Consider the following 26187-nt stretch of genomic DNA (forward strand, 5'->3'; position numbering starts at 1 on the left):
CAAGCAGTCAAATTTTCCCTAGTATCATTATTATTCATGTTTAATACATTGACGACTTTAGAGGCTACAGGAGGCTAATATCATATCTATCCATGAAGTTCTTCATAAAATAACAGTAAGTAAAATGTTTAAGAATGATACTTGACACATCTTGTATATGAAACTGGTATTGTTCCATTTCACATCCCTACTTAACTAGTCAGTTTAGCAGATATCTCTCCATAAGCTTCAGTTAGATGATTCTGGACTTATTTTTAAGACAGTTCATATACTAAACACATTGTTTCTTATGTCTAGTACCCCAGGGTAAGATTTAAATGTCCTTGAATTTGAACCCTACTTTCTGAATCCCTCTCCAGTCCCGTATACATGGGAACATAATTCAGAACCAAGTCTATTTAACCAATTTAACTTACAGATTCCATACATCTAAAAAAGATGACCCTCAACCGGCTTCCTAACTCTCAAGGTTTTTAGTCTTATGTCCATCCTTAACAGCCCTGTACCAGGACCTAGCAACACACAAGGGTGTTCCACCTACCCAGGCCAACCACGCCCCCCACGCATACCCAACGCTGAGTTCAGGGTGCTGAGCCATTTCCCTCAGCTTCCTCATCTACGGAAAAACATAATGCTACTGTGCTTTCTACTTACCTTCCCAAGCCACATAGCTGAGCTTTTTATCCAAGACTGATTCATTGAAGGAGAACGGGGGAAGGGCATGTTCAGTCACCTTACATTATCCAAATGGTAGAACCCGAGACCTACTTAGTACAATTATCTGACATATTTATCAGTACATACTAACTGGCCAAGAATTGAATGGCTTGACTGTATTAAGACAATACGAATTGGACGACTTACCTCTTTAGTACTATTTATTCTAATTAGCCTCTACAAAATTGTTAATGAGAGCTAAGTATATAAATATTTCAGGAGGACATGAACTATTACATTACACACTGACATCCTCCTGACTACTTGGTACTTGAGGGTCTTAGTAATTCCAACTCAATCCAGCTAAGTACTGTATTCAATACTGCATGAACCTATGCCTAGGAGAACGAAGAGACAGCCTTAATTTTTAAGTGAAGATTGTTATAGCTGAATTAACAATTTTACTTTCGGATTTATCTATTTTCTTTCCCAGATTAAAATAAAAATTCAAAAACCAGAAGTTACATATAACTATTTTAAACATATGAAATATTGTCAGCAAAAGTAAATGCGCTTATAATGAGAGCACTGTATGTACATTTGAGGAAAAAGAAAAAAAAAACAGTTCGTTAGGTAAGTTTAGCCTTTGAGAATATAGAGATTGAAGTGTCTTAATTAATTATAGTTTTCAAGATAATTTCAAAAATGCTTATTCTATTTATGAGTAAGAGCTACAAGAGCTGAGGATAATTTTACAGTCTAAGTCCATCTAAGACTATCTAATCTAAGTCTATAACTCTTCTTTCAATTCAAAAGACTTATACGCTGTTCGGTAAGAGTCCTTAAATGTTTCCTCTTTTCCTCTATTTGCCACCTCATCCCAAAAGACCTTCTTATCTGTATCTTGGCCTGTCAGTTAAAAACAAACTTTAAAACAAGCAAATATATACATAATTAGAAGTATATTGTAGAAATATATATAACTACAGAATTACCTGCATCACAACTAACATACTATTTGTCCTACCCAAATGCCAGAGTTAAGAATAAGGTTTCAACTTGCAATTGTTTCCTTTAGTTAATACTTAGTCTTCTATTATATTTTATTCACATAATCTTATTCATTTTATTTTTTTAATTCTTTACATAAAAGTATTTTCTTCTTCCCATAAATTCTCAATTATTTTACTACTAATAAAGCTTTTTTGAAGCATCAGGTTTCAAAATAAGATACTAAGATAAAGAGTGGTCTTTTCTCTCCTGTCCTCCATTCTCCGGTGTGCCCAGTTTTCTCGCCTCTGCAGCTTTTCCATTAAGTGTAAAGAAACTAGATTGTGTTTTTAAGACAGAAGGCAGGAAGGCAGGAAGGAAGGAAATCCTTCTTCAAGAGCTAAGAGAATATTTGGTGTAACCCTAAGACACTTTTTTCTGTTAAGCCAAGCAAACCGGCTGCTGTCCCCTCTCCTCCCAAACTTCTAAAATGGATTGTTTTCACATAAAAATGAAAATCCTCTGAAGAATTTTTCTCTACTACATGGCTGTATGCACAGGTACAGTTCCTGCTCCCACCTGCATGTGGATCATCGAGATGAGCGAGGCCATCAAAACTTGTCAAATTTATATTTAAATATGACTTACTAGTATCCTGGACAGAATGTACTTGTTTTAAAAATTGTTGGCACTGTCACAGATGTCCCCCATTTCCCCTACTCTGCCCTCCTCCAGCCAGCCTGCCCCACCGCCACCTTCACCACACTGTAATCTGCTCCACGGGCCATGCATGTATGCGTGTATGTTCTCTGGCTGATCTGTTCCAGTCCCCGCTTCCCCTGGCAGCCGTCAGTCTGTTCCATGTATCCATGCATCTGGTCCTAGTTTGTTCATTAGTTTATTCTGTTCATTAGATTCCACATAGAAGTGAGATCAAATGGTATTGGAACTCTTACCCTTTGCAACAGCATGGATGGACCTGGAGATTATTATGTTAAGAGAAAAAAGTCAGAGAACGACAAATACCAGAAAATACTTTTTTTAATCAAAATAACTGAACATTAAGGAAAAAATAAGAGTGCTGAACTTGCTGTGAATCCGTAACAGACTTAGAACACTATCTAATACCCGTGATATTGGGTCTAAATGTATTCATACACAGTTCTATTTGTTAATGTCCTCTTTCAAATTCTACATGTCATTTTTAGATGAACTGCTAATAGCATTAAAATAAAACTGTATCAAAATTCCCTTCTCTAGATTTTTTTAAGGAATTTAAATAGCTATGTCTAACAATTAAACCCAGGATACGTATACCGGTGAGTCAGTTCCATTTTTACACCATTTCTTTAGTCAGAGGACTTCTGAATATGGACAGTGAACAAATGTGAAGAGAGGGGGTTCTAAAATTTGGAATTCAAGACTCTGGGTTCCTGAAACCGCCCATGAAATTCACTTTACTTCATGATATAGTTAACCTATATAAAAACTCACAAATTTCTTTTCCCTTTTTGGCTACCTATTCAAGTCTAAGCAAAATTATGAGAAAGTTACTTCTGTCACTTCATTCCCAGGCACCACCTCCTGCCCCCTAAATAGATGTACTAAACTCTAAAGCCACTTCCCTGTCTACCCAATCTAGCTGACCCTCTATGTATTATAAAACAATACTAACCATATTTATATAAATGCCAAACCTACTGTTTAATATGCAGTAAATTATATTTGTAGTGTCAGTTTCATATGAATCTCAACTCTGTTGATTGTTGGCTAGAAATTCAAAGTTTGGGGTTCCATAACCCACTAATCATTAAAAGAAATTCCTAGAGAAAGTTCTGTGTTCTGATGTGTTTACTTAGCCCTTGCAAAGCACTCTTCATTTGGCCACGGATATCACTCAAGACGGCTTCGGAAAGAAAGGTCTGAAATGAACTGAAGTGACGGCACAGCAACGGAGCAGGTCAGGGTTACACTCGCTCCACTCCAGGACGGAACTCGGACAGGCACGGAACACGAAGGCCCGCACAGGCCCTCCAAATCGGCAGGAGGTAGTACCCAGCAAAAGAACTGGGGGGAGGAAAGCTTCGCTTTTGCTTACACAGCTGATACTGTTTATAGTTTTTAATAATAAACATACTATTTGTGTAATTTTTAACAATCAGTAGAAAATATAAAGATCAGTAAATTTAACTGATATGGGCAAAGATTTTTAAATGATCTTCTGAAACAAGACAAATGTCAACAACAGTCATGATTCTAATAGATAAAATTAGATAAAAGTAGGTAAAATTATATTTATTGTTTTATATTCTCAAAGCACTTTACCAACATGGACTATTCATTTTAACAGTTCTATCCAATTTTACTTTCACTTCTCAGAGTGCTAAAAATCTTTCAAGTTGCTTGATCCTCAAATTCTTACCCCAAAATTTCACAAGCTCTAATTCATTTCAGGAGGAAAGAATAAAACTGTACTATGGTTTACCCCCATGACAACTACAGTTAACATGCAGAATTTGCTACAGGTTACCAAAAAGCCCACACTCCTTTTCCTGGCCTTGAACCTTCTGTTAAAATTCAAAATAACACTCACACAAATTTAAAATGACCATCACAAGTTGCAACGGTAATACCAGTCTCATTCATGCTAAACTTTGCAAAATAAAGAGGCTACTGAGTTCCAACTCTTACATAGATGCATAATGAAATCAAACTGAGGAAGGGTTAACAACATTGCTGAATAACATGTCTTGATGTTCCAATGGGTTTGTATGAAATTAAAATTAGTGTGAAAGCTATCTTGTCATAACTTCGTATTTCTATAATCACAAAATGGGAATAATTTTTTTGAATTTAGTCACACTTTAACTTAATATTATTTTATGCCTGATAGAAATATTCTGTAATTAAAACATTTTACCAATTGACAATGGTAGAAGGTACTAGCAGTGTCTTCAAGATATGCACCTTTGTTTCAACACCTGTCAAAACAAACACATGAAGACAAGCATTACTACTCACGGTCTGGTTAATCAGAGGCCGAATATCAACCTTTTCCTGGAAATATTTCTACTTCCAAATGTCACAGAAAAATTTCTGTTGAGTTTTTCTGGAAACATCATTCAAGCAAAGGACATTTTATCACATAATTTTCACCAAGAAAGTATACTATGTACCAATACACACCTATTAGTATGGCCAAAACGCAAAGCACTAACATCATCACCAAACACTGGCCAGAAGGCAGAGCAACAAGAACTCTCATTCACTGCTGGCAGAGATGCACAACGGTGCGCCCACTGCAGAAGGCAGCTGGCAGTCTTTTACAGACTAAACACACTCTTACCATGCGATCCAGCCATCGAGCTCCTTGATGTTTACCCAGAGGAGCTGAAAATTTATGTCTGCAGAAAAAACTGCACACCAATGTTTACAGCAGCTTTATTCATAATTGCTGAAACATAAAAAGTAACCAAGATGTCCTTCAGTGGGTGAGTGGATAAACTGCGGCACATGCAGACAATGGAATATTATTCCGTGCCAAAAAGAAACGAGCTATCAAGTCAGGAAAAGACAAGGAAGAACCTTAAATGCATTTTACTCAGTGAAAGAAATCAACCTGAAAAAGTTACATGCGGTATGACTCCGACTATATGACATTCTAAAAAAGGCAAAGCTATTGAGACAATATGGAGACAGTATGGGGGTGCCATGGGTTAGGGAAGAAGCGAATAAACAGGCAGAGCACAGAGGATGTTTAAGGCAGTGGAACTCCTCTGCATGATACCAGAATGGTAGATACACATCATTACATGTTTGTTAAAATCCATGGAATATATAATACCAAGAGTGAACCCTAATGTACACTAATGACTCTGGGTGATAAAGACACATTAATGTCAATTCAATGTGAATTTTTCAATTATAATAAACGTACCACTCTGGTGCAGGATGTTGACAATGGAGGAGGCCATGCGTATGTGACGGCGGGGGTATACAGGAAATCACTACCTTCTCAATTTTACTGTGAACCTGAAACTGCTCTCAAAATGGTCTATTTTTTTTTTAAAGGAACATCCAAAACTTTTTATGGATATCAAGTTTACTCACTCATTAGGATGATGGTCAAAAAGAATTACTAATATTTATAAACAGAATTTCACTGTGTACACAACACTTTTACATGTTATCTCAATGATTTTTCTCAGTCGGGAAGCAGATAGTTAGCTGTCAACATAGTTATTTTAAAAAATCTATTGACATCAGCCTATACTCAGAGCTAGTAAGTGGAGCTAACAGTTATTAATTTCCTCATTCCCTGGAAGGCAGCCAGCTACACTTTAAAATATAAAAAATAAAAATAGGCCTTAATCTCTGCTGTTTCTTAGTAGCTATGGCTCTAGACAAGTTCATTCATTTATCCATCTAGTTTTGCTCTAGACAAGTTCATTCATTTATTCACCTATCAGTTTGTCCATCGGACGGGCAGTGGGGGGGAGTCTTACAGAAATGAGGACAACATATATAAATTCATATCCGTAACATTCATAGAATTTCTATAAGTAGAAAATAAGCAAACAAGACAGGAAACAGGACAGCTCTTGCTATTACTGGGAAAGTGCAGCCACTTTGAAGAGCATTTTGGCAGCATCTAGCTGAAAATGTAAATTCCTACGACCTAGCAAATCCCTTCTGAGAAATTTGCCTTGGAGAAACTTCGACAATGGTGCAAATGACGGGTCCTAGTATTTAACTGGCCCTCAATAAATGCTGAATCCCCTGAGCAAATATTTACTAAATGCCCACTCAGCTCCAAACCTAATGGTTCCCATTTCATGGTACTCGAAAAGTTCTCCTATTCCAGTGGAAGAGACAGATGGGATTTTGACACGTTGACAGTTACTGGAAAAGTGCAGAGACTGTATTAAAAAAGGTAAATGCAGCCTTCTGTCTAGGAGGGGGAAGAGAGGTCAAAAAGGTTGACTATGATGGGTTGACTGGACCCATGTATTTTTGGCCATGAGTCAGCCTTGTGAGAGAACTGTAGGCAGTAATAACAGCATCTGTAGAAGTACAGAGATATCCAAGAAAAGGACAATTTAAGACAACACTAAATAAATGGTTCTTCATTTGTAGTAGGCTGATAAATGACCCCAAAGGTATCAGAGCCCCAACTCTTCGAATCTGTAAATGTTGCCCTATTTGGGAAAAGGGGTCTTAGCAGATGTAATTAAGCTAATGATTTTGAGATGACGAGGTGTTTCTGGACTATCCAGTGGGCCCTAAACGCCATCCCAAGTGTCCTTGTAAGAGGGAGGCAGGGGGACATTTGACACACAGAGAGAAGGCAACGTGAAGACGGAGCAGAGGGATTTGAAGATGCTGGCCTAAAGACAGGTATGCGCCAACACAGCCCTCACAGAGGCTGAAGAGGCAAGAATGGCTTCTTCTCCAGAGCCTCTGGAGGGCCCGCAGCCCTGCCAGTACTCAATTTCAGCCCATTAATGCTGAACGTTTGGCCTTTTTTAACTGTAAGAGAATAAATTCCCATTGTTTCAAAGCACCAAATCTATGGCGTTACAGCAGCTCTAAGAAACAAACGCAGTGCCTCACTGCCCTGCACCCCGGGCTAAGTAAGTGCTGAGCAGGTCAAACACTGTCCAGGTCTCTGAATAACCATTCATTATTCACACAGGAGACCAGCAGATCCACATGTTTCACAATGTCAAACCTAGTGCCAATGTCAAGAATTCATTAACAGAAAAAGAAACTAGAAACAGGAAGATGTAGCGGAACCAAAAATCCAGACAGAAGATGCAGTTCTAGATCAGCAGGTATTTGAGGAAAAACTCAACTAAATGGCAGGCAAAAACAAAAAACAAAAGGGGGAAAAGGCCCTGGTCAGGCAGCTCAGTTGGTCAGAGCGTTATCTTGATACATCAAGGTTGTGGGTTCAATCCCCGGTCAGGGCACATACAAGAAACAACCAATAAATGCATAAATAAGTAGAAAGCAAATCAATGTCTGTCTTCCTCTCTCTCTAAAATCAGTAAAATTGAAAAAATTTTACAAAAGAAAAAGGGGGAAGAAGAAAACTCAATAGAAATAGGCAATGTAGGAAACAGAAGCAACGCTTTAAATATGTATATATAATTAATATTATCAAAATAGGCTATTATGTGATAAAACAGGGATGCTATACTGAAGGAATGAAAGTAAGAAAAAGCTCTAGAAAATCAATAGCACTTGAAATTTAAAAGCCAATAAATGTATCAGAAAATGAGGTTGAGAATATTTTCCCAGAAAGGAAAGCAAAGAGTAGAAAATAGGAGTCAAAAGATTTTTAAAAATAAGATGTCAAATTAATCCAAAATACAAAGTTCCACTAAAAGAGGTTCTAGAACGAACAAAAGAATAACAAGGCAGAAATTACTGAAGCATATTCTACAACAAAATATTCCACAGGTGATGGACTCCACATGGAAAGGGCCTGCTGAGCGCCAAGCAGATAAATGGGGGAAAACAGTAACTGATCTCTAGACACAGCCCTGACAAATTCTCAGAGCACCGGGTATAAGAATATCATAAAAGCTTCCAAAAAAACAAAAACCAGGTCACCTACACATACGGTGATTCCATGACTAATCAACAAATAATGATACTTTTTAAAAACACATGCTGTGAGACCTAATTTGGGGGTGTTCCAGAAAAACCAGGATATATAGTCACTCTTTCTGAGAAGGAATAAGAACCAAACTGGCATCAGATGCCTCAGCAACACTGGAAGCTAGGGGGCTACAATGTCTTTAAAGTTCTGAGGGAAATGAATTTTAACCTAGAATTCTACTGAAAAAGGTAAAATGAAATGCTCGGCCTCTCTGCATCTTGTTTAAGCCTTCTTGTTCCCAGAATCTGCAGGCTAATAGCTTCTGCTTAGTCTTGCATATAGACATGTTAAACATTAGAGGAATTCAGCTTGCAGCTTGAGGAGATAAATGAAGTATGTATTGTTTATCAAAGGTCTGCAGGAACCCTGGACTGAACTCACATCCAATAGCATGAGATCGAGATCACTGCTGGCATCCTGATTATCTACAGCTCTCGATCACCTCTGGCCCCTCCCATTTCCACTTCCCTTGACATAAAAGAAGCCTGAACTCCCTACTTTCTCAAGACAGATTTGAAGTACCAGGAAATCCCCCATCTCTTCTGTTGGCCCCTTCCTGGTCAATAAACTTTCCTTACTCCAAGCTCGCACATTTTGAGTTTTCACCTTTCTAAGCATTTTAACCAAATTATTATAAAGTGTACAACTTAGGCACAAACAGAAGAGATGCGTAGGGCAAGGGAAGGAGGGAAGAGGGGCCAAAGCAGAGCTTCCAAACCATCTCCCGATACACCACCTTCCCACGCCTGGCCATGTTTACCAACCTAGAGGCTGAACGGCTCTCACTGTCTAAGAGTTTTGTAGAGCTGCATCTCCAGCCCCTTCACTTCTTACGGAGGCCTGTGGGAGGCGCTAAAAGTTCAAATCCTCTCATCTCTTGGTCTTCCAGGCGACCATCCCCAACCTGAGGCTACTCAGGGACCCCAACCCTACGTCATTTCATTAGCATATACTCAGATGTATGTTTTTAATGATGTCTTTGAACATAAAAAAAAAAAAGTATCATTATTTGTCAGATGTGGTCAAAAGTTTTTCTGATTGTTTGTTTAGCTCACACAAAGGCAATTTATTAACGGAAAGGAGTAATTTGAGAAGTCCAGTTCACAGAGAACAGCCACAGAGAACCCGTTTCCTGTGGGTACTTACAGAGGGAAAGGGGGTGACACCCTCAATCTGACTAAAGACAATCCGATCAGAAATTTAGAGGATTTAGGAGCCTTGTTCCCAAAATGCGGAGAGAGACCAAATATATTTTTGAATACTACAGGACTCTGTTATTATCATTCTCTGTATTTTAAAAGTTGAAGTGGAAAGGAAAGATGGGATTTGATCACGTCAGTTTTTTTAAAAAGTACTTAAAAATGGTAAATATCAATTAACTTTAAAAGGATCTTCTTAGGGGAAAAAAACAAAACTCCTTTAACTTAATAAAAGTGTATGTACTTATCAGAAGCCAACAGCAAACATCATACTCAAAGGTAATTTCCATTAAAGTCAGGAACAAGATAAGCAGTTCGGCTACGACCGTAAGGAAAACTCCAGTCCTATACCCACTAGCCTCATGCAGCTACTGAACACATTCTGGTGTGGCCTGTCCAAATTAAGACGTGCTCTAAAAGTAACGTGGGTGTCCAACCCGTGGTCCACAGGTCACTGTGAATGCTGCCCCGTACAAAATCGTAAATTTACTTAAACCACAATGAGACTTTTCTGTTTTGGTTAGTGTTTGTGTATTTAACGTGTGGCTCAAGACAACTCTTCTTTTTCCAATGTGGCCCAGAGGTGCCAAAATGTTGGACATCCCTAATAAGATATACAGAGCTGCAAAGACACAGTATGAAAAAAAGAATGTAAAACACCTCATTAATAATTTTTATATTATACATTGAAATAACATTTTCAATATACTGAATAAAATAAAATATATTAAAATTACTGTTTCTTTTTACTTTATTTAATAGGATCTTAAAACTAAAATTTTACCCACCATGGCTGAAAATCTTTACAAAAGGGAGGGTTTATTAGGCCACTGCTAGCAAGAAAAAGGCGGGTTTGTGGGGCATGAAGTCTAAACCACCAGCAGCATGGCTAAGTGGGAATGGCTAGCATGTCTTCCCCTCTGGAGCTGGCAAGTGTTTGTTGTACAGTAAGTAGGGGGAGGGAAAATACAGGCTGCTCTGAAAGAATTTACAGTAGCTACTGGCAGAGGAGATGGGAAACAGTGAGAGGGGGCCAGTTCTGGGACAGGCGCAGCAGGGCCTGTAAGGAAGTACTTCCTCCTGGAAGTTACCTGTATGCAGCAGTCAACTCAGGTGGAAACAGGAGGCTCCTGGGGTTCCATAGAGCCTGGTTACTCCCTCTTTTTAGTTAGTTGTGGAAAGAGTCACCTGGAAGTTAATCTAAAATTCCAGCACACACTCAGGAGTGTGAGCAGTCTTTTGTTGACTTTGCCCTAGAGTTGTTAACTGACTTAACCCCTTCTTGCCCCCTCCTTCCACCCTCTGGCCTGCTGTAATGTAATTTAGGACATCTCAGAATTTTCTCCTTGTCAATGCCTATAAAAATGTATAATTACATAGATGGCTCAGATTTGTGGCTCTCACTGCATTTCTTTTGGAGAGCACCACAGTCTAGCCAAAGCAATAATGAGAAACAGAAATGAGGGGTTCGAATACTGGACAAGGAGATACAAAAGCATTCCTGCTGGCGGATAATTAGCTGACAAGAAAAGGAAAATCCAAAGAAACCATCTGAAAACTATCCAACCAGAGGGAGAATCACAAAGATATCTCAATATTAGGTACATAATAAAAATTGGTAGTTTTCCTGTATACTAATAACCAGTTGGAAAATGAAAAGCGAAAAGATCTTAGTCACACTGGCAAAAGCAACTTTGAAACATTTAATGTACACAACACCTTAAACTTGTATGTGTGAGTATACATAATGCTATATACATACACATATTACATATATACACATTTAGATACATATATGCATGTGTGAATATAGAAATGCTACAAAAAGATACTAAAAGATCCGCATACCTGGAAAGACAGGCTAATTCCTGGGTAGAAAGAATAAATATACTCCCACCAAAATTAACCTCTAAACCAAATACAGTCCCAACCACAAAATTCTATTAGGGTCTGTTTACTTGTTTTGTATTACAACTTGATACATTAATCCCAAAGTTTACCTAGAAGAAGACATCTGAAGATCAGCCAACACAATTTGAGAAGAACACTTAGCACATACTTGCCCAGAAGCTACAAGGACAAAGTAAGTCAAAGTAAGCTCTAACTTCAACATTCAGCTGAAACCTGTATGTGAAGTCCTCCTTGGTCCCACAGACAAGCGCTGAAGGGTCCCAGTGTGCTCTGATACCTCTTCCTCTCTACTCCTGCCTCACACACAGCACCAGGAAAAAACACAGAAGAAGAAATTGCAAGTACCTTGAGATAGTTGGAATAAAGGAAATATACGGGAATTTAGAAATGCAAATATAATATAGAAATATGTTGTAAACAGAATGAGACACATTTTTAAGCAAGGCATTTGACCAAATTTGTTTTATCAAAATGATGAGTTGGGTCACCATAGAAAACAAACCAGGAAGGATTCCAGGTATATAGTTATCACAAGAGCCCAAGTGAAGAATGAGAAGGTCCAGAGTTTACGGCAGTACTTACAAAAGGAGCAGGACCAATTTTCAGAGACTTTTACGACATAAAACCAATTGGATACAGGGAGATGTGAATATCAATCTTTGAAAACTAATGTCAACATTTCTTACATAGATATGAGGAACATAGGAGAAAAGGCATATACACATGAGAGTGCATGTGCCAGGGGTTGGCTCTGAAGTGTGAGGGAATGACCAGAAGAGATAGTTGGCATGTTGTCAGAAATACAGGACTGGGACTCCAGAGCTAAAGATGGAGATTTTAGAGTCAGCACTGATTCTATCCACGTTAAAGTCAAAACGATAAAATCCTGCAAAAATAACAAGATATGAACTGCACGGGTCCACTTATAGATGGGTTTTTTCCAGGAAATACATACAGTACCGTAAATTTATTTTCTCTTTCTTATGACTTTCTTAATAACATTCCTTTTCTCTAGCTTACTTTATTCTAAGAATACTGTATATAATACATATGACAAAAAAATGCGTTAATAAACTATGTTATTGGTAAGTCTTCTGGTCAATGTTAGGCTACTAGTAGTTAAATTGTGGGCAGTCAAAAGTTATATGAGGCTTTTCGACTGTACAGGGGGTCGATGCCCCTAACCATCCTCTCCAGCCAAGCTGTTCAGGAGCCAACTGTTGATCCGCTTACAACATAAAAGGATTGAGGACAAACTATAAAAGCCACCTAAGAAAGGTCAAGAAGCCAAGAGCAGTGTCCTAGAAGCTAATGACAGACCTGAGTGTGGACGAGGACGTTGTCAGGAATGTCAACGAGGACGTTGTCAGGAGTGTCAGAGGCTACAGAGAAGGTGACAAGTCGGTATGATATAGAAGTACAATAAGCAGTTGGTCTGGCCTGAGACAATCCATCACACTTCTTTGCATTCTTGCTCACATAATTTTTAAATTACATCTGTACATGTTATTCAACCTGCTAGCTATTCAAATACATATTTTATCAACAGTAAATCTACCTTTAGAGAACTCCTGAGTTTGCACTAAGAAGGCAAAATGGTCACTTTGATGCCAGAGTGTTGGCCTTCCCAAACTTTTCTGCTATTATGCACATTATCTTTCAACTCAATTTAACAAACAGTCAATGAGTATCTCAGGTCTATTGTTGTGGTAGGTGGCAGAGATGCAACAATTGCTTCCTATCTTCTGTGTGCTGGGCCCTGGGTGGGCACCCATGACTAAAGCACAGAAGTCCCTGTCCTCACAGAGCTGCCTTTGCAGTGAAGGGGAGCCTTACACCCACTACTCTCCCAAGAAGGAGCCCAAAAGGAACACACCATGTTTTACACGTATCTAAAAAGAAAAACAGCAAACACAATTAGTATTCTATAAAGCAATTTGAAATTAACAGGAAACACTAATCACCCACGGTTAGCATGCCTGTCCTCTGGCATCATACAATATAAACAAACACATTATTAACTTATACATACAGTCAGCTCTCAGTTATCTGTGGATGAACTATCCATCCATCAAGAGCAATTCCCTAATGCTGACTCAGGTTTCTGGGCTATGTCCCCATCCAACCTCTACCATGTCATCTTCTAACACATGATATAGTGTATGCATACAGTTCAAGACTTTCACAAAGTAATTCAAATCATTATACATGCAAGTTTTACTAGGTCCACCATTTTTGGAATGAACTTGCGAAGACATGCTCCATAATCCAACACCCTTCAACTGACTTCCCAGAGCCAAGTAACCCAAGCCCTTCAACCTCATCCCAAACTCAATTTATCTCTAAAGTTGCCCTCAAACTAATAAGCCTCTAAGCATGAGTCTAGCTTTTATCTACTAGCTTACCTTCTCAAAGCTCTAAGGATCACAAGACCCTTTCAGCAAACACTACTGGCATTCCAAACATGTGTGCTTTCAATATTTTGTATCTGTACTATTGTTCTAGCATACTTTAAATACTACATACCACGCCTAAAATACAGAAATTTTTTAAAACAGGAAATAAAATTTCTAACATTTTCTTCCAGAGGTGGGTTGAAGGCACACCCCAGAGGACACGTATCCTATAAGCAGACATCACCAGTTTCCTAGACACTGAAGTCCCAAGGTTAAGTAATTTGCTGTGGTCACAAAACTAGAATGAGGTAGAATGAGATTTGGGGATTCAAGCAACTGCGTGGTCACAAAGTTCAAGCCCTTTGTGACTCCTCTGGACCACACCAATCTCTCCTATATTGCCTCTCTGACCTCACTCCCAGCCAAGCCACTGCCTCCCACAACCCACCCACCTCCAGGTGCTGCTGAAGAGAACAAGTACTCTCTTCATGCCTCAGAAAGTGATACATGGGCCCTGCCCAGCTAGCTCAGTTGGTTAGAGCAGCGTCATGATGATATGCCAAGGTTGTGGATTTGATCCCAAGTCAGGGTACATACAAAAATCAATTAGCGAATGCATAAATAAGTGGAACAGTAAATTGATCTCTCTAATAAAAAAAAAATTTTAATAACAGAAATAAAAGGAAAGTGATATACAGACTAAACATTTTGATTTTCTAAGGAAGGCACCTATGCTCCCTAAGCAGGCAGCTGCCTGTAAGTCAGACCAAGTTTCAGAGTAAATGATGAATACAAATTCTGAGATTCTAGCACACGAGCAATATGGAAAATTATAATACAAAAGGAAAATGACTTAGGAAAGCATTAATTGTGAATATGTAAAAAAAAATTAGTCCATGTATTATGGTTCATCTGGAATAGTTTCAATTAATGTTAATTCTATTTACATTAAAATTATGTCAAGTAATGTTCTAAAATTAATTCATTCTGGTGTTCTATGGAACTAAAATAAAGTCCTTGTTTCACCTTAGAAAGAGGTACCTACCCCACCCTTCCCCCAAACAAGAGGTTATAAAGTCCAGAGATCAAGTCACTCTCCAAAGGGAAGAGAAGGGTTCCAGTTGTTCTAGTCTTACAGTTAAAAAAAACCAAAGTCAAGGACCAGAATGAGAATCACTGCAATCCCAATAAAAGTAAGATAAGTAAAAATAAGAAACTTTTGTGGTTAAAGTAGGAATTTTTTATAATTTTAGCCAAAATGATACTAAATATCTTAACACCCAGAAGCAGAAAAAGTTATATACCTGCAAAACCAATGCAGAAAAATAGTTATATACCTGCAAAACCAATTTAGAATTTAAATTATATTAAAAAGGTTAAGACTATCTATGCAGCAGAGTAGTTTGTATCCAATAAAACCCATCCCTGTACCCCAGTGAATTCCAAGTAATAAACACATCGATGAACACACAGGGGGAAATCACAAAGCTAACTAATAAAATTTCAAAGAAACCAATGAAAGAAATGTGGCATAGAAAAAAAAGCCTGAGCCAAGTAAAATGAAGAGGTGGAAAGGAAGTAAAGAAAGAAAACACTGATAGAGAAGCAGACCATAACTTTGTTGAGCAAGAAAGTGTTCCAGAGAAGGAAACTGAGCTCCAGACAGGCTAAATAGCCAGACAATGCCACACTGCCAGGCCTGTTGCGCACAGAGCCACATGGCAGTGCCACACTTACCGTCACAGCTGCAGGATTAGAAAGAGGTTGGGCCAGACCCCTAATACCCTTTCTGTAACAACTCAAGAGCCCACAGACTGCAGGCTGCTCAGTCTAGGACCTTCCATCATTCAACAATTACTTTCTGACTTGAAGGAATCAATAGATGAGTTTGTGCCAGGACTTAACTGCGTCCTCCAAGCTTTGCATTTTGCTTCCTTCCTGGGATGTCATTTATCCTCACAGCTTCCTTGGTCCCCCAAAACAGTTGGGGCCTCAGCTTTACCGATCAATCCTGCTCTTCCCCAACTGCCCTGGACATCCTCATTTGACTACCTTCCTCAATCTCAACTTTTTCTTGAAATCCAATCCATGTCTCATTTTGCTCAGCTGACCATGGCCTGGGTACTCTGTCCTCTGCACTGCTCACTCTATGTCAGCCTCATCTTGTATGCATCTTCATACAGCTTGACTACTTGCCCTTCAGTGGTTAATATTTCTTAGTCCCCTTCAAATGACATTTGCTTTTATTTATAGAATGGCTTTAACTCACACAACAGATTCAAAATTTACTACTTATCAAAACACTGTTTCTGATAGAGAAAAACAAAACAAACGGAAAACAAACAAACAAACAAAAAAAAAAACCCACAGAGGCACAAGGACACTTGGAGGCAATGACTATGTCTATTACCTTGACTGTGGTGATGGTTGCACAGGTGTATGCATGTCCAAACTCAACAAATTGTACACGTTAAATGTGTGCAGAGTTAGCGTCAGTTAAAGGGCAGGGAAAGGAGAAAGAACGAAGGAAGGAAGACAGAATAAATACTTCTGTAGAAAGGTATTCTAGAAAGACTGGGTCATGAGTGAACAGTGGACTGATTTTCATGAGAATTTAATGAATTATTGGCAATTTTTGGGAAATTGCTTAGGGCTCCATGATAATGCACTGACTTCTATCAGTTCAATGGACAGGCCTGTCTCCTGTTACTACAGCAGAGGTGCTCCTCCCACCCAGCCTGTGCTTAGGATCCCACCCCCATCCAGCCACTCAGGAACTTAGTGCTAACAAGTAGCACTTTTCTCATCTGTACTCAACCTCTCCCACTCAACTCACACCTTCCCAATCACTAAATCCAATGGACAGCACTCAATTTTCCTCTCACAGGCGCATTCCACAGTATTAACCGCTTCCTCCCCGCCACCGCCCACCCGACACCCCCGCGACTGCAGGAACACCTGCTTCTGGCTGTCCTCTCCCTTTCCCCAGCCACTCCTCTGGGCTCCTTCGCAGGCCCAGCCTCCTGTCCATAGCTCCATCCCGGCCTCGTCCTGTTCTTATTCTAGCCTCTACATGGAGAAACTCACCCATGTCAGGTTTCGGCCATCACCTCTACCCTGATGGCTCCAAACTGGCAAAGTAGTAACCACAACACCTCCTTTTCCCTTCCCTATACTATTAATCCCCATGTCTGAGATTTTTGCCTCTAAAGCTCCATCTTCTCCACATTTCTGCTCATGATTTAAGGCTATTAAGTGAATCAAATGAGCTGACATGATAGTACTTTGAAAAAGGAAAAAAAACGACTTAGTCTGAGTATTAGTATTTTTTAAATAGCAACCTTGAAAGTAAGGACTTTCTCTCAAGCTCATTTTTTTTTTATTTATTCCACATGGCACACCTAGCATAGTTCTTTGTATGTAGATGCCCTTCAGTAAATGCATTGCAATTAATCGTTTGTACTGGCTTAAAACATACTCAACAGAAATATTCACTTATTTAACAGCTTATATTTATTTCCCAAATCATGTCATTTTTATCTCCTCTGACATGAAAATGACTCTGTAAGTGTAAACTATACTGGATAATTTCAGTAATTATGATGCTTATTTAAAGTTAGAAAATCCTGTCACCTCTTTGGGCCTGGCTTCAAATCCGTATTGCATAAAGATGCTTGTTTCCCAAAAGTTCATTTTGAGAGGGGAAAACTTAAGCATACAGGAATATTTACGTTTTAAGTGTCCTGAAGGTAGGCAGAATGACTACTTGAAAAAGCTCCCTATCTCATTTTCACATCTTGCAATACGGGTGATATTCTGATTAGGAACGGATATTGTGAAATGAAATGTTGCTCAAAAGCTCTCAAACCCATTAGGTACATTTAATTACAGCCTCCGAAAGCATGATTGTCATTTTGGTGAAATCTCACCGTATCAGTTCAAAAAACTGCCTAGGCCAGATTTCCATCTAAATCACAATCCTCATTATAATCTTCATTCACTTTTTCTTCACTGCACATTCTAACTTGTAATTATACATATGATGATTCGCTTCATGTTGGTCTTCTGGTTTCCTCAGTGAGGTCAAGGATCACACCAATTCTGTTCACTGCTGTACCCCAGCACCTTACATGGTGCCTGCCATACAATAGGAGGTAAAAAGCTCTGTTTGAGCAATTAATTGAATAAGGAATGAACTAATGGTTTAAGCAGAACAAGAGAGCAGGAAAGCAAGTAAGCAATGAGAAAGAACTTTTAAGATCTGACTCCCCCACCCCCGACGGGACATGATTTTCCCCATCATTTGCCCACCCTTCATTTCTTCCATCATTTTCTTCCTACAAGGAGGACATTTTTAGACTCACAGAACAGCTCAGCTTTACATCATCCAGTACAAATGTCTTATAAATCCAGGAACTGAGACCCAAAAGACATTAGGTGACTTGTCACCTCGACCTCTCTGCCCTACGTCCATTAGCACTGCCATCCTACAGAACCAACTCTTTCTGCAGGAGAGAGAAACCAGGAAAAGTCTGATGAGAAAAGGCAGAAGCCTTACTCATCCCCGAGGGTGAGACCTGCGCAGGAAGATGCAGAGAGCAGAAGAATAAAGTCTGTGCCACGGACCCCCATGTCACAACACCTCTTCCAGTACTAACCCGAAACACGGCAGGAGCCGCTCAGCAGCACCCTTCAACTCTGGGGATGAGTCTGGACAGAAAAACGGGTTGTGATGATCATGAAAGGCACTACCACCACACAACAGCTCTCCTGGCCACCCACACAGACAGCCACTGGGGCAACTTCTCAGCCAGCCACCAAGGAGAGGCAGCACAATACTCTGAGCTCTGGATTTTTGACAGGATGCTCTGCCGAATCCTGCCTTCTCTTCTCACTTGCAGTGATCTGGGACAAGTTAATGTGTCCATGTCCAGAATGCAGTTTCTCCAGCTGTTTGGGAATAACCACTGCCCTAGAGGGTTGTTAACAATATAAAGATACCATGCATAAAGCTCCTAGTACAGTGCCTGGCATGCAATAAAGGCTCAATAAATGTCAGCTATTTGTCATTGTACTCAGTTGCAACCACTTTCACAAGGCCTAGTCCCTCTCTAGCTTCCATACAAATTTTCCTTTTTATTGAATTTATTGGGGTGACACTGGTTAACAAAACTATACAGGTTTCAGGTGCACAGTTCCCCAACGCATCATCTCTATAGTGTATTGTGTGTTCAACACCCCAAGGCAGGTCTCCTCCCATCACCATTTGTTAACATATAATTTTAAACACACTATTCCAACCCTTCTGTTTTTTTGAGGGTCTACAGGGTAACTGAGAGCACATTTTTTTTAAAAACCGGACTGGGCAAACCAGTTCAATGACTCACTCCCCCGGGTTCCTCATCTCCGAAACGGGCCTGATAATACCTACCCCCAGGACTGCTGGTAGTACACACACCCTCGGTGCTACACGTTCTATTACTGGCATGTAATTAAAACACATTTAGGGAAAAGTAAACCAACTCTCTCTCAACCCCAAAACATCGATCAGTCTTAACCCTAGTCTCACCACCATCAGACTGTGTCTGGAACAAATAACAAGGTCGACCCACCCTCACACACCCAATTCCTTCTCAAATCCTGCAGCAGGACACCCCAACCCATCCTTCCGGCATGGTTTTCCGAAGGTAAGACTCAGTTTCCTCCTAGGGACCGCGTCAGAGCCCATCAAATCCAAGTTGCTAGCACCCCCCCCACTCCGCCCCGCCCCCAAAGGGCCGGGAGACCCCGTGCATCCTTCCACCCCGGGACGTCTCCGGCCGCGGTTTCCCCCCGCCCCCTCCCCGGCTCACGTGGGCGCTTCGGCCGAGGCCCCACGTCATTCGCTTCCCCGACCCTACCGCGGTGCCTCCCACTCTATCTGCAGCTTATCCCCACGATGGGGGCCGGCTCAGGACCGTGAGGCCGCCTGCGCGCACACCCCCGAGGCCGGGATCGGCGGCCCCATCGGGGACCAGGGGCCGCCCAGGTCGGCCACGTTCCTCCTCCACGCTGGGGCAGCCCTCGGGCCCAGCCTAGCCGCACGCGGAGGCCGCACCGTCAACCGGCCTCCGCCGTTTCCACAATCGGCGCCGCACTCACCGCGACTCTGGAGCTCCGGTTCCTGCGGCCTCCGGCCCACGCAGGCCTGGCTGCGTCCCAAAGCACTTACGTCCCACGCCGCCTCCTGGAGACCCGGGCGCAGCCGCCGCGGCCGCACAGCGAGGGGGCGACCGTCAGCTGTCCCGTCCACTGTCGCCGCCTCGTCCCAGCCCCGGCCGCGGCGACAACAGCAGCCCCGCTCCTCGGCGCCGGCTTACCAGCGTCTGTTGAGGCGAACCGCCCGGGACGCGCTTCCCCTGCCGGCGCTCGTTGTATATGCAAAGAGGCCGCCCCCCATTGGCCCGCGGGCGGTGGCGCGTGCGGGGCTGGGCCTATCGAATTCCGGCGGCGCGGGCGGCCGGGGCGGAGCGAGGTTACTACGGGTCATTCGGCGGAGCCGCAGCGGACTGGACCCGGCCGCAGCCGCCACGGGGCGCGAACGGGGGTGGCCGAGAGGTGCGGAACCGCGACGGAGAGAGGAGGGGGACTCGGCTTCGCGGCCGGGACTGGGACGGAGGGAAGGCGTGTCCCGCTGAGGGAAAGAGCCCCCTACCCCACCCCCCAAAACAACGAAAACTCACTTTTACTGCTGTATATATGAATTAGTCTAGATCATGAAATAATATGCAAATTATTTTCGTTCTTAACTAACGTCGTTACCCTGTTTTTGCACAAATTTGTCATTTTTTGTCAAGTAAAATGATTTTTGGAAATGCCAAAAGCGAAAGGGGCTCAAAAATTCAAAGCATGTTCCTTTTTTCTTTTGTTTTGGTGTCAATTAATTACCCTAGCAAATAACCCATTTCCCCTAAATGCACTCAGTATTTATGCAAGGTTGGCACTTGTTTTCAAAGGATAAAGTTTACTCTCCAAATTATTGTTGGATGTTTTCCATATGAATCTTTTTAAAAGTTTCTGTATTTTTAAGAGTTTGCCTTTATATCTCATTTTTGGCACTACAGAAAGGAATAAAAACGCGGAGGGCAGGTAGCCTGCCTCCCCAAAAGCAAACAAAAAAGCAGAAACCAAAACACGAATAACTAAAACCACAACTGCAGTGTCCTATAAAAAAGACCACCTTCATTACCCTAGTAGCAGTAGATTTGGGCTTTTTTTTTTTTTTTCCAATCCAACATATTGTTTAGTTAGTCTATGAGCAAAATTATAACATTAAATCAGACTTGATAGCATGGGAAATAAAACAGATTTGGAAGGTTTTGATTTTTCTTTCTTTTTTTTTAAGTAGTGGCGAGACTAGAAATAGCGACTTGAATAGTAAATCTCGGTGCTGCGAAGCAAAACATTTCGTTAAGTAGGTGAAAGGTGACCCTCAAGAGCCAGCCTCAGGCTAAAGCCGGGTCTCACTTCCCAGGAGAATCTCAAAATATGGGAAGCCGCCTGGACTTGAATTAGGTGGAGTGATGCACAGAGCAAAGCAAGCTCACTCATCTTGGGCCCAGGCCAATTTAGCTATGTAAAACAATGATCCCTGACTCAGGCAACCTGTTCTTCCACTAGAAAACACTGTGTTCCGTTGCTTGTTAATCTATGGAAACACTATCAAAGGATATACACCCTGACAATAATTAGAATACAGGATTTCTTATCTGAAAAGATTATCACCATTCTGCATGCAGAGGGAAGTATCTTTTACAAGTGGTAGCTCCAAGACCAGGAAAAAAGCCTCCAGAAAAATAACTAATTTCCAAGGGAAGAAAACCAATATTGAACCTTGTTTGACCAGCAGTCCAGCAACACCTTAACATCTTTCTTCATTATCTTTCTTTTTTTTTCCCTATTTTCTCCACTATCTCCTTCCAAATTATAAAATTTATACGTGAATGTGTATATGTATTTGTATGTATACACATACATGTATATACCTTTTACATATACATACACATATATGTACATATACTTGACATATTTTTAAAAGAAAATATTCCTTGGAATTAAAATTCTAAATTCTCATTTTGTTTGCTTAGACTAAACAGAAATGTAATATTTCTAGTCTTTAGATGTTTTGTTTTTTAAAAAAATAATACATGAGCAGTTGCTTTTCTTTTAGAAAAGTTTTCAGTATATTTTTATTTATAGCTTTTGACAGATATGGAATTTGGCTGCATTTTCCTTCTTTTTAGAAAAATTCAATTTAAAAACTATAATGGAACTGAATGAAAATATCCAGCAGGTTTCTTTTATTGTTTTGTTATTTCTCCAAATCACAGAAGCACTGAGGGGAAATGCCTTTGTAATTCTCATGAATACCTAATGATCTGTTTCATTAAGGGTGGAAGAAATAGTCTGTGATTCTATAGCAAAATAATACCAGCATTTTCCATAATTTTTGTAATGTAAAACCAGGGGAAGCTTATGTTGAAAATTTTAACAGAAACTTTGTTTTTTTCATTTCCAGTAAATTGGGGGAAAGGGGAAAGCTGAGGTGTTCCAGGATACTATATGTTTGAGTTAAGATGGCTCTGGCTGCAAGGAGCAGAACATACAACAAAACCAACTTAAACTAGAACATTGGTTTACCTCACATAAGGATAATTCAAGAGGTGGGGTAAGGCCAAGATGGGTCAGGGATTCTGCCATGTCACTGAGAACCTGAGAGCTTTTACCATTTTTCACTCTGCCAGTCTTAGTATCCTTGGCCTCATCCTTAGGTCATCCTAGTCACAGAAAGCAGCCACCACTTCAAGGGTCACATGAAAACACTACAGCAACTGGCTGAAGAGTAGGAGCATGTTTCCTGAACACCAGTTCTTGTTAAGAATGAAACCGTTTCTCAGAAGGCTCTCAACAAACTGCTCCTCAAGTCCCATTGGCCAGATTGTGTCACACGTTTATATCCTAGCTGCAAGGGATGCTAGAAAAACGTCAGCATTTGGGGCTTCTCCAGTGGAAGGTAGGCACCATCAACACAGAAGCAGCCATGAGAAGAAACTAATATCACCTGAAAGTACCCATCTCTGATGAAAAGTGGCCTAAACAATAAAACCATCTATTATTGCACTTGAAAAGTCCAAACAAAAGAATTGCAGAGCTGCTTCTAAGACTCACTGGTGTCATCGAGGAAGCAGATTCTGTTGTCTCTTTACTCTGCCATTCTCAGTGTTCATGTTCTCTCCCTTCATGGTTACAAGATGGCTACAACTGCTCCAAGCGTTATTTTTACACGATACATCCAAAGCCAGAAGGGAAAGGCAGTTTCTCCTGCATGTCAGTATGTGTTTATTAGGGAAACCCATCTTTCCAAGATGTACACAGCCCACTTCCCCTACCAATCACTAGCAAATGCAATTGCCTTGACAAACTTAGCTCAATCATAGATCATCTGCTAGGGCTGGGGGGTGGTATTTTAGCAACTGGGAACATGGGACCATTTGACCTTTGGTTCAAAGTATATACCACATTTTGAAGCACCCCACCCCAAAAGAACATCATCCTCAAACTGACTCCTTAGCTGGGCCTTTAAGAGACCTTGAAGAGCTCTATCAGGCAGCACTTACCTATGATGATGTATATGGTAGGACCAATTGGACCCCATAGCCACTTGTCCATTATTGTTCCTTTGCCATAAAACGGGTCTCTTGGTTGTGGACCAGTATTATGCAAGATTTCATGATGGTTAATCAGACATTCTGCAAGCCATTGAATTGTGCTGCTGGCAAGGATCAGTAGGCAGGCATGGCAAACTCATACCCAGGTTACATACTAGCCGCCGTAAGGTCAAATCACTGCCCTGCACACTGATAGAGAGAAAGCCCTGAAGTGAAGATTCACAGGTGCCATCAGCATACACTGGGCACTAAGTGCCAAGGGGATCAATACGTACAGGGCACCAACAGGGTCTGCAATCAACAGTGGCTGACGTTTATCCTTTGTTTAAAAAAAGAAAACAAACAAAAAATAACCCTGGAGTGTAATTCAGGGAATTTCCCAACAAAGAATCAGGGGACTTCTAAAACGTTGTGTGACCAAATCCTAGGGCCCTGTCTTTGCTTCTCTGCACTACAGGCATCAGCTTCAGGAGGGATGCCCCTGGTTGATGACAAAGTGAGACATCACAGCGGGATATTCTCACATCCTCTCTAGACTTTATATATAAAGATCTCTAGGGATTGAGATTCTCAGTCTCAACATCTCCAGTATAAACACTCTACATACAAATATGTTCTTTCTTCAATTTAAAGTAATTTAATTTTTTTCCACTTTAGTGATTAAGAACCTACCAGCCCTTTCATTTTTTTTGCCTCCTTTTAATAACCCTTCATATTCATGAAATACTTTAAAGTCCTCTTTTACTTTTCCCTTTCCAGGCTAGACAAGCCTTTTTAGGCTTGTTTGTTGTTGTAGTTGTTTTAACTCTTTCACAAATGACCTACCTTCTATCTCTTTAATCACTTTTATTCTTCCTCTCCCTTCTTCATTATTTGGAGCACAAAGCAGAATACCTAAATTTTAACAAGGGCCTGACAATTGTAAAATATATTAAGAGAATCTATTCCCAGCCCTTACCCAACAGAGTTACATTAAAAGCCTAAAATTAATTAGTTTTTAGTAGTAATAGCACATACTTTCTCATTAATGGTTTATTTGGATTAATGATAATTTCCAGTTAAGGCAGTGAACATTTATTAGCTATACATTCTAATATGTCCAATGGTCTCTTTAAATCCACTGTCGGGGTTGTTTGATTACCGTTCTATGTATGAGTTTCTGCATATACAGCCTTTTATATTTTCATTAAACCTTCTCTGTAATGTATCAATTTACTTGAATCTCCTTTTCATCTTATATCTATACAGAACTCTGAATTCAAGCATTATATTAAACTGTTCAGAGCATTTGGCTTTTTATTACTTTTTACAGATATTCTGGAATAAGCTTGATATATTTGATTAAAAAGAAATATCCTAGATCAGTGATTTTCAACTTTTTTATCTCATGGTACACCTAAACTTATTACTAAAATTTTGTGGCACACCAAAAAATATATTTTTTGACAATCTGATGGAAAAATAGGTACAAGTTTGATTTATTCATACCAGACAGCTGTTGTTGTGTTGGCTCTTGTGATTTTTTTTATTTGACAATCTAACAGAAGAAAGGTCAGTGCCCCTAACTAAATAGCCAGGTACTGCACTTTTTAAAAATTCTTGTGACACACCAGTTGAAAATTGCTGACCTAGATATATCAGTTATAATTAAGTTTGGTTGCATGGAACTGAGAATGCAAAATAATAGTGGCTGAAACATATAAGAGTTTTTATTCTTTTTTTTTTAAAGATTTTATTTACTTACTTTTAGAGAGAGGGGAAGGGAGGGAGAAAGAGGAGAGAAACATCAATGTGTTAGACATACCTCAGTTGGTTGCCTCTCACCCGCCCCCAACTGGGGACCTAGCCTGCAACTCAGGCATGTGCCCCCACCAGGAATCAAACTGGTGACCCTTTGCTTTGCAAGCCAGTGCTCAATCCACTGAGCCACTCCAGCCAGGGCTAGATTTTTACTCTATATAGAAGGAGTATGGAGCTAGGTAGTTCAGGGCCAGTATAGCAACTCCATGAAGTCACTGAGACCCAAGGTGCTTCTCTCTTTCTCTTCTGCTGTTCTTAGTGTGTGGCTTCTTCATGTCCGACTTCCTAACTCAAGGTCATAAAATAGCTGCTGGAGCTCCACCCATCACATCTACATTCTAGGCACCATGGAGGAAGAAAAGAAGATTATATAAGGCATGTAAGTCCCAGTTATTCCTTTAAGGAACTAAAAGGAATTGTGGAATTGTTTTTCCCACTCAACATCTCAGCTTACATATCATTGATCAGAATGTTACCACCTATGAAATAGATTGGGACAGAAATCTACTAAAAGTGCCCATTGCCATCTTAAATAAAATCGTGATTCTGTTACTAACCATGAATGGGGACAATAGTTATTGGGTAAACAACCAACATTCTCTGCCCCCTCAATAAAGGTAAGGCTGCTAATGGAACCCACAATATGTTCGGCACTGAAATACTTTCCTTTAACTACATAACGCTCAAGGGCTTCCCAGGACCAATGAAAGTGTTCCTGTTTGTTTCTCCCTTTGATTCAGAAGTCTGTGACCATAGAAAGCAACTGTTCTACATTTTTCTGATTAAAAGCCTTCCTATAATTGTGAAAAAAATAATATCTAAGCCTTCTCTTCTTAAGAACCATCTGTCTTAATTTCTTT

At 40.3% G+C, this 26187-nt stretch overlaps 2 protein-coding genes across 3 annotated transcripts in view; both read right to left on the reverse strand.

Moving 5' to 3' along the window:
* Window positions 1-20203, reverse strand: part of ACSL3 (acyl-CoA synthetase long chain family member 3) — a 57044-nt gene extending 36841 nt beyond the window's left edge. Inside the window, exons 1-2 of one of the 2 annotated variants that reach the window (XM_054585614.1) lie at window positions 19962-20203; window positions 4568-4628 (exon numbers count right to left, since the gene is read on the reverse strand). The gene's annotated coding sequence lies outside the window, so the exon portion shown is untranslated. The remainder of the gene's footprint in view (window positions 1-4567; window positions 4629-19961) is intronic. The other variant, XM_054585613.1, reaches the window with a different exon arrangement.
* MOGAT1 (monoacylglycerol O-acyltransferase 1) overlaps window positions 1-26187 on the reverse strand; it is a 310581-nt gene that overhangs the window by 160566 nt on the left and 123828 nt on the right. The gene's annotated exons all lie outside the window — the stretch shown is intronic.

Source organism: Pteronotus mesoamericanus, unplaced genomic scaffold (assembly GCF_021234165.1).
Source record: "Pteronotus mesoamericanus isolate MK-2021 breed Mesoamerican mustached bat unplaced genomic scaffold, CSHL_Meso_final contig_90, whole genome shotgun sequence".
In the NCBI taxonomy this organism is placed as follows: domain Eukaryota; kingdom Metazoa; phylum Chordata; class Mammalia; order Chiroptera; family Mormoopidae; genus Pteronotus; species Pteronotus mesoamericanus.